The following is a 10,113-nucleotide window of genomic DNA, read 5'->3' on the forward strand; positions in this document are numbered from 1 at the left end:
AGCGGCCTCTAGCTAGGCATTCAGCTCACTTGATCTCACTGAATTATTAACTTGTTAATTAATACTGAACCGCATTTATTAGACTTAACATAGAATGCATACTTGGACCAAGGGCATTATTTCCTTCAAAACGAACCTTAGAATGGCTACAACCCCTCCCAAATTCTAAAGCACTACTTATAATATATAAAGTCACCCCACTAACAAGGGTAACTGAAAATCGCGAGTCACCAAAACTCCGATCCAACTACTGCACATGACGCTCGCCCTACAAGCGCCCGTTACATAGTCTACGTCGTTCCAAAGCAAAGGCGAAAGAAAAAATCAAGGATAAAAAAAAACTGTCAAATTCTTCCCAGAAATTATTTTCAACGCCCATAGTTGGGCGCCGAAATCTTTGACGCCCCAGCATGGGCGCTGAACAAGGCGTGATGAAGTACTCCAATGCAAAAAATAATAATGATATCCCAACACCTGGAGAAATGTTCTAATACATGTTGTTAGGCCACACAAGCCTACGTCGCACCATAAGTTCAACCATCCCACGGTACAAGTCTAAAAAAAGAGAGTAAGGCATATTGCACTAATGCGGGCACGACCAAGAACACGTGTAAAAGAGGCAAAGACTACTTATCGCCCAAATTCAAAATGAAAGCCACACGACTTCTACATTAAGGATTGAAAGTAGCAAAATATTACCTACCACGAAAGGGATAGCTCGCACCTACACGAGCGGAACCCCAGGGCATCTGTCTCGAAAGAACCTACAAAAATCGTACGCCAAAAAGAAGCATCCCAACATGCATACTTGGGGGCTCCAAGCTACGAAACAACCATAGCAAAATAAAAAAAATCTCGAAGCAAATGTTTGAACAATCGAAAGGGTACGATGTTTGAGCCCACTTCATGAATAGGCCTGAACCTTATCAAGCTTCTAAGCAAACTATTCAAAATCAGTCATTGCTCAAAAAAAAATGATTCAAGCAAACTGATTAATGGACCGCACACAACGGCCATTCTATGAACGCTCGTTCGCACATGCATATCATCATTCTAAGTATCGAACATTCACGAACGCGTTCAAAAGGAAAAATATACAACAACAAGAGCGGTCAAAGTCTTACGCCTCAAGGTATGTTCCTCGGGCCATATAGACTCGCCCAACTATCGCAATAACTGTATGCCTTAAGAGCAACAGTTCCTTAAAATAATCGCCCCAAAGCGACAAGCACCATAGTCCACCAATCGGCTACGGCTTCTCAAGAAAATCATCACAAAGAAAAAAACAAAAGAAAAGAGAATACATAGAACTTCCAAGTGAAATAAACGAATGAACAAGAGGCCAACTGTGTCATCAAAAGACCAGCCCAAACAACACTTTCAACGCCCCACCTGGGCGTGAATTATTTCAACGCCCAGGCCTGGGCGCCGAAAATGAACCCAGGCTCAAAAAAGGCCCTAACTTCTATTGGGCCCTGCCGTTCGACTTGAAAATTGCTGATTTCTGAAAGTCGCACCTCACGACTTTGTCAAGAGTAGCACACCACTACAAAGATCGCTCACACTTACGAGTACAATCCCAAACATGATCAAGGACATCACAAATTGCATATCCCCAAGGAACCCCTTTGACAAGAAATGACCGTCAAGCACGAATGCTTGGGGGCTCCAAAGAAAATATATATTATGCAAAGGTAAAAACAATATTGCCAGACTACGCTGTACGAAGTCCCGTGTCTGGATGTCTCAAAAGATAAAACCGGATTACGACCTCAAGACAAAGGTCGTCGTTGATACTTATACATAGTCCCCTAATCAAGGACCCAAGTAGTGGCAAAATTGAGCCGTAAAGACTAGCTCAAAACCATGAAAGATGATGACCACGAGACAATGGTCCGTCTAAGCACGTTGTCAACCCACATTCAGGTTGCAACTAAATCCGAGCATCCTTCGAAAGAAAATAAATTCCTCAAAAAACAAAAACAGGCTCGCCCACCTTCAGCGGGCGGGGTCTGCGTTACTAGCCGCGCAGGTCCTTTGTTTTCCAAAAATGAAATTTTCAAAATTCAAAATGAAACAGGCTCGGCATCTTCAGCCGGCGGGGTCTACGGCGCAAACCACGTAGGTCCTTATTTTCCAAAAAAATAAACACAAAACAAATTTCAAAATTAGATTCGTCCACTTCTATCGGACGGGGTGTCCACCCTTAGCGGACAGGTTCGCCATCTTTAGCCGGCGGGGTCTACGTCACAAGCCGCGTAGGTCCTTATTTTCAAAATTTCAAAAATAGATTCGTCCACTTCTATCGGACGGGGTGTCCACCCTTAGCGGACAGGCTCGCCATCTTTAGCCGGCGGGGTCTGCGTCACTAACTGCGCAGGTCCTTAGTCACAGCAGCGATAACTTTTTTTGGTTTTCCGTTTTTCCCAAAAACGATGTGAGTAGTTTTTGGTTTTCCGTTTTTCCAAAAAAAAGAACGATGTGAGTAGCTTTTGGTTTTCCGTTTTTCCAAAAAAGAACAATGTGAGTAGCTTTTGGTTTTCCGTTTTTCCAAAAAAAAAAAAGAACGATGTGAGTAGCTTTCCTTTTTTGAAAGGATTGGTTTTCCGTTTTTCCAAAAAAGCGATGTGAGTAGATTTCCCTTTAAAATATTGGTTTTCCGTTTTTTCAAAAAAGAACGATGTGCTGGATTTTCCTTCGTTTTACGTCCCATAAAAACAAGGGGGTTTTCTCGTTTAGCTAACCCTGAAAATGAGAATCTTTAAAAAAAACTTTTTACCTCGTGATTGGGCTTGGCCAGGCCCAATTACACTTTATAGCTTTGATTTCAAAAACATCTGTAGCTACTCCCAATGACAAAGTGAGGGAGTTTCTGCGCAACTTTAGATCTTTCCAATGACAAAGTGAGGAAGTTTCTATACTATCCGTTGACAAATCCCAATGACACGTGAGGGATATGTCGACACTTCAAGTGATGAACCTTAAGTCAAATGTTATCACTCGGGGGCTCGTGAGACCCTCGCCAAAACAGGTCACCATGGCTTGTGCGACGCACTCCGTCTAATACTTTGACCATCGTCTTACTCCAAGACTCAGTCAAAGTGGGGGCTAACTGTAGACACCTACTTTTGTCCCCATTCCCGAAAGGGAAGGTTCGATGATGAAAGCATAAATCTCCACTTGACAATGCATCTCCTATAAAATAACGAATCTCGATCACCCCTTTTCATTTCACCCGAAACCTGCTATTTATAGAAACCTGCTATTTATGGAAACCTGCTTAAAATAGTAACTGCCGTAATGGGTAGTTGTTAAAAGTGGCAAGTCATAAAAGATAGAAACCTGTCAGAATTAGGTGTTGCACTCCAACATAAATCCTAAATGAGATAGAAATTGCGAGAGAATCCTATTCCTAATACGATTCGAAAATAAGAGTTACGTATTAATTAAAATCCTAACGAGCCTAGAGTTCGTAACGGGCCCAGACGCATCCCGTCACAAGTTTAATACGCACTAAAAGACTCAATTAAACCTCAAATACTCCGGATTCTAGGAATCCGAATCTGACTAAGAAAAACAGCCAGATCCTATTTTCAACGCCTGGCGGTACGTGTTTTTTCCTAATTCCTCGTGGATTAGAGTTCTACAATTCTATCTTTCCACGAACTCTTTTCTATAAATAGGGCCTTAAGTTCAACGTGAAAAGGACAACAACACACAATTATTATTCTGAGTATTGACTCTAAACCCCTAAGCCTAAGCCTCACGCTGCAAAACTGATCACGCGTTCTGTCGCAATCGATCCATAAATCGAACATAACGTATCCCGTCCCATAATTTGAGATTCGTTAAATAAAAGGAGAAATAGCAAAGTCAAAGTGGTTAGTTTTCTGAGAACCGTGACGCACCTCTCAAGGGTGCGTCGTAATGTGTCCCTTTTCCATGGTTTAATTGCTTTCCTCGCCCTTTTATGAACTGTTAAACTAACTAAATCTGATTGTTCGATCACGCTTAATAAATATGATATTTTTGGGAAATTGGATTATCATGCTAGGTCCCTTAAAACAATCTAAATCAGATAATCGCGCTCGATCTAGTACTATATGTTGCATATTGTTAAAATCAACTCAGATTAGTTTAATAGTTAACGCATGTCCCTTCAATTATTTATGCTGAGCTAGTAAGGATATCCTGCCTCTGGAGTTATCGAAGAGCGAGTACTCCTCTCGGTAGTTACAGTTCCCCGAACCCTCAATCTCTACCCTGCGAGTGTACGTTGAGCGATCCCCACCACCAGGGATCACAAGGGAACCTACGGCCGTCGTGGTCAAACATAATTGCACTCCCTTTATGTCACGATAACCGGGTTTTGTCAGTTTTTCTCATTGTCGTTAAAAATTGAATGGCGACTCCTATATTACTAGTCAATTGGGTGTAAACTCACAGGAAATCCAATTACACTTGATTTGACAAAAAGAAGCGTCACACCCACGAGGGACGAGGTCACGCATTAGCCTCGTGCTTTTTCGACCCCCTCACAAATTCAAATTCAAAAACGAACTGAAAATTCGAAATGAAATTGGGTAGTGACGTGGCAAATCTGATGTGTAATTGTCCAATAAAAGGTCAGGGTACCCAGGGACCACTTACCCTGGGTGTAACCAAAGCCTTTGCGAAAAGAAGGGGATTCAAGAAGAGAGGTTGGCGTAGCGGCAGTCTGTGAGGTATTTCATAATACCTCACAGGGTTATTTTCGTAAATTTACACCAACATCAAACAAATTAGGAATATGACAAAATGAGTAGGACAATAGGAAAAGACAAAATTAATAAATAAAAGAGAAAAGAATGACAGAAAAAGATGAGAGAGAAAATGTCATGAACTACCATTTCTCTTTTACAATGTACCATTCTTTAAAAAACAAGTACCATTTTCTTTTAAAATGTACCATTCTTTAAAAAACAAGTACCATTTTTTAACAAAACACCATTTGTTTTTTACAAAATGTCATTCTTACTTAAAAAATACCATTTCATTTCATTTTTTGTACCATTACATCATTTGTTCGATCCATAATCGGTCCAAAAACATATGACAGCAAGAAGTTTTGTCTTTTCTCTATTTTGTCTCTTTGTTGGTGTTATGTTTTTGGTGATACATCACAGCATGGAATTTTTACTTCCTCTTCAAGAAGACGCAAACAGAGAAAGACAGGGAAATTGATAAAGAAAACAGAGAAGGACAGACAGAATAACAAAGAGAAAGTTTTGATAATTAGAGAAAGATCCTAGGGAGATATATACTCTAATTGCATGAAAATTGACAGGTGTTAGAAAAGGAAATTAATTTGTTTGAAAATTTAACACATAAACACGGAATTTGCGGAAGATAATCCACCTAAGAGCAACGAACAGTAAAACTTAGTGACAGTAAGGAAGATTAGCTAAACACATATTCTTGTTTACAATGGGTGTACAATAAATATTGTACATCGGAGTAAAAGTTGAGTCAAAATACTTAAAAGTTACATTTATATATGTAAAAGTTATCTATTTTTTAATGTAAATTTTTTCATTTGAATAAATATTATTTCTTCAAAATCACTAATAATGTATGAATTAATCATTTAACTCTTTAAAATGTTTATCTATCAACTTTTTTATTTTATAATATAAAAGTTACAGAAAAATAGGTTAAAGTTACGAAAAACTGCATAAAAGTTATCTTGGTGCTTGTGCGCGTAAGACCTTTTGTTAGCTAAAGAGAATAGCTAAAAATAGGACAGGTGTTAAAAAACTAAGAAAGTAAAGAACAACTAGAACCCTAATCGTAAAAGTGAAAAAACAAAAAGAACCGCACAAAATTGAGAAAGAAAGAAAATTTTACTTAAATATTTTAAATAGAAAAGGAGATAGTCAAAGAGATAGAGAAATTAAAAAAAAAGAAAGGATTTTACCTAATGAAGAAGAACCCTAAACAAGTAGGGAAGAACCCTCAAGAACTTTGTTGAGAGAATAAAATTGAGCTTCTTGCTTTGAGAGAATCTTCGTGATAAATTTGTCTTTTTTAAAAATAAAAAAAAACAAAAAAAAAAAGGCATGATTCAAATCTCAAAACTTCTTATAATAATTTATTCAAATTTAACGAGAACCGTGTTAATCTAATTACAATGTTACGTTTCTCCTTTTAGTTTTTGGATAGATTGTTCGTTTTATTAATAAAATGTCATGTGATATGTTTTAGCTAGATGATATGTACTTGATATGTCAAATACTCCGTAGTTGGAAAATCGATCAAATAAGACTAATCAAGTAGACTATAAAAAATAATAATTAAAGACTAGGTTATATATAATACAAAATTGAAAAAGAGGGTCCATCTTGATTCCTTGACTTATGATGGTAACTAACATCAGTCTAACACGACCCACTATCATCTTTACTCGAGCGTGATGACATAATCGATAAGAAGGCATAGTGATAATGGAAGTACAATATAGATTGTGTAAGGATAGTGGGGAGTTGTAGGAAGCAGCTGATTAATCATTTACATATCAATACCTAGTATTTAAAAAATACAACCAGCATCATTTCAATGACATGCAAGCAACACAATTTTGAGAACACGTGTTCCAACCTTATTAATTTTTATTTAATTTTTATTATACTAAAGTAATGGTGATTCATTATTCCACGTCTCTTTAATTTACTAGAATTGTAATCCCTCCGTCCCATATTTATAGTCATGTTTAAATAAAAACACGGGTTTTAAGAAAATTGGTATATAGTACACGGGAAAATGAAATATAGTACATTGATAATTGATTTATATGAGAAAGTGGAATATATACGCGAGGAGTTGAAATACAGTACATGGGGAAATTTTGTTAAGTTTTCAATTTTTTTTTTAACTAAAATTAATTCATTAATAAACAGTCATACGACATCTACAAAAGAGATATGAATCTATCAAATACATAACAAATCGAATCAAATAAAACTAATTATCTTCAAAATTACGATCATCGCACGTCGAACATCTTGTATACCCTCTAACACATCGCTGTTTGATACAACCTTCAACGAGGGGGTCTTTTGATCTGTTGTAGTTTTGATATTAAATTAAATCGGATTCAATTAATTGTAGACGTAGAACTGATATCTGCTGTGACACCGCACAAATCTTCATCACTGAATCAATTTCTCCTGCGAAACTAAATAATATTTTTCCCTCATACACCAGAAGTTTAAGATCTTCTAACCTAAGAATTCTCCTAAAACGAGAAGAAAAACCTTGTTTTTCGAGGGAGAACAGTTCCTCGCACAAGGAGGAAGTATTATTAAAACCCTAAAAAACAAACAAAGTTAAAGAAAAGAACAACAAAATAAAAAGATTGGGGCTTTCTACCGATAAAAATCGATGGAAGCACCTTCGAAATTTACTAATGAGGCTAGGGTTTGAGAGAGGGAGAGAACGGCACTCCAATACTCCATATGTAATTGTTGTTGGGTTTTCATCAATGCATTTTTAATTAATACGATGTATAGTACATGTAAAAGTGAAAAATTTAATGGCCAAAAATAGAAACATGACTATAATTTTGGGACGCTCAAAATAGAAACATGACTATAAAAATGGGACGGAAGGAGTACCAAAAACTAGGATAGATACTCAACTTGATTATGCCTAAACAACCGTCCCCTACTTCATCTTCCCCACATTTCACCTTCCCATTAACTCTCCAACCTTATTTATTTTCAATGTCAATTTAATTAAATTTCCAAATCTTCTCCCCTTCTCCTATATCATTCATTAAATTTAATCTCCCACTAATAGACTTTTGACTGATCGGTCTTGAAATGGTAGGAGATTATAGGGTGTTAATACATTTCGACTGTTTATTTTCATGCTTGCAGTTCAAGTTGTAGTACCCATCCCTTCCCCTCCCTCTCTCTCTCTCTCTAAGCACGTTGTTCTTGATTTTTCTTAAGCATATTGGAAGTATGTTGTTTATTTTTCTTACTTAATTAGTTGCAATTCAGAGAGGAGAATCTTACTTCCTCTGTTCTTTTTTAAATGACACAATTATTTAGACACGTTTGCCAATGCACGATTTCAAACGTTGATATCTCTAACTATGGATATAAAAAATTATAAAAAGTTGATATTTAAAAAAATATTTATTGAGACGAATCTAATAAGACCCCACACGACTATGTTTTTTCTTAAATATAAATTACAAAGTGAAATCAAAGGGGCTTGTGTGAATAGTGTCATAAACCCAATTGTGTCATGTAAATAAGAACGGAGGAAGTATAATGTATGGTTACCATGCAAATGATTATAGGTGGGTAAATCGTCATGGATATTTTGAGACTTTTAGGTGGGTTTTATTTATATATTTTGTTGTTGCTAGGGACTTACAATTAGTTTTAGTTTTCCTATAAGAAAAGTTTTGTCAGTATATATAGTTCAATAGTTAGACTTTGTTAAAGCTTTTCCTTAATTAGATAACATGAGTATAGTCGTAAACTGTAACAGTTGCAAATTTGTTTGGTCTTTGTACAAATGATATGTTATCGGTGGTAATAGGTGATTTAAAGTGCATCTATTTTTTCAAGGGAGATGAACATAAGCAGAAAAATGTAATGATTAAAAACACAAGACTTCATAGGTCGTAAAGTTTTATTTCGGATTATTGTCATTTGGTTCCCCCCTCTAACACTTGCTTAAAGTCCAACATAACTTCTAAACTCCATTAGACGACCAATATATAACTAGTCCGTTCGTCGAACAAGCCCAAGAACTAGTTTAAGGTTAGTAAATTGACAAATTAAGTTTGTTCCTCTAATCTATCTCTAGTTCAAAATAATAACTCTACTTCATATTTATTCATATACAACATATTTCTTATGTCTTATAACTCACAAAAAAAAGTCTAAAGGGAAGACATTTGCGTGTGTTAAGATCATCTCCATTTCTTTTCATCGATTTTCTATCTTAAAATTGTGACGCTTAAGCTAGTAAAACCAATTCCCAAAAAACACCATTTTTTCTTTCACGCAATCACAACCGTTGATAATAAACCGTCCATTCTTTTTAGGAATCTCTACTAGCCATTTGTCCACCTCAACTAAGATCCGCTCTTGCACCTAAGGATGTCAATGTCCTAATGAAATTTCGAGGCAATTAGCTAGTTGACTAAATATTAAAAACAATCCAAAAATTATTTGGTGTGAATGAGAATACGAAAATTAATAATAATAATAATAATAAAAAAAGGTGTCACAGTCACAATAAATCACGTATACACGTTATTCATCTGTATCTTCTTGATTAAGAACTAATCCAATCGCCAAAAACCTCATCTCATCCTTTCTTGCTCTCTCCTCAATCCCTGTTGATCGAGCTGTAAACAATGGGGAAATGCGCGATGTTCTGCGAAATCCTTCTCGCAATCTTACTCCCTCCTCTCGGCGTCTTCTTCCGCCATGGCTGTTGCAGCGTAAGTTCTTCCCTCTTTTTTCTTAAATTGGAACTTTAGTAATCAAAATCGAAATCTCACAATTGCAATTGAATTATATTGGAACTCAATAATCAAAATCAGACTCAGATTTTGGTAATATTTCTGAATTTTGTTTTCGAATTTGGAAAATTTGCAGTGTGAATTCTGGTTATGCGTGCTGTTGACGATCTTAGGGTATGTTCCTGGAATGATCTATGCTATTTACGCAATCGTTGTTGTTGATCGCGATCGATGGTACAATGATGGGGGATATTATATTCGAGTTGCTTAATTTTTATTGTAAAATGTAAATTACTTACACGAACTATTTTCTGATGTCTTGTGGATCTGATTTATATTTATATTTTTAATTGGATTGTTGTATTGGTGTACAAGTATTTAATTACGGAGTAAAATCTAATTTCATGAATCTCGCTTCTGATTTGTTTGCGAGAAATTTGTTAATTATTTCCTATCGAAATTCGATTGGTTTTATCATTGATGGTTAATTCGTCAATTGCTGTGAGATTTTGTTACTTGAATAATGTTTTGAGTACATTTACAACTAGTTCTTGAATCTTGATATGCCGACACTAAATTATTGGGTA

The 10,113-nt window shown here is 36.1% G+C and overlaps 1 long non-coding RNA gene across 1 annotated transcript; it reads left to right on the forward strand.

The window, feature by feature from the left end:
* The first annotated feature begins 8,978 nt into the window (after positions 1 to 8,978).
* On the forward strand, positions 8,979 to 9,889 carry LOC130467774 (uncharacterized). The gene is made up of 2 exons (XR_008927572.1): positions 8,979 to 9,505; positions 9,663 to 9,889. It is a non-coding gene; the product is annotated as an uncharacterized lncRNA (long non-coding RNA).
* The last annotated feature ends 224 nt before the right edge of the window (positions 9,890 to 10,113 follow it).

Source organism: Spinacia oleracea, chromosome 2 (genome assembly GCF_020520425.1).
Source record: "Spinacia oleracea cultivar Varoflay chromosome 2, BTI_SOV_V1, whole genome shotgun sequence".
NCBI lineage: Eukaryota > Viridiplantae > Streptophyta > Magnoliopsida > Caryophyllales > Amaranthaceae > Spinacia > Spinacia oleracea.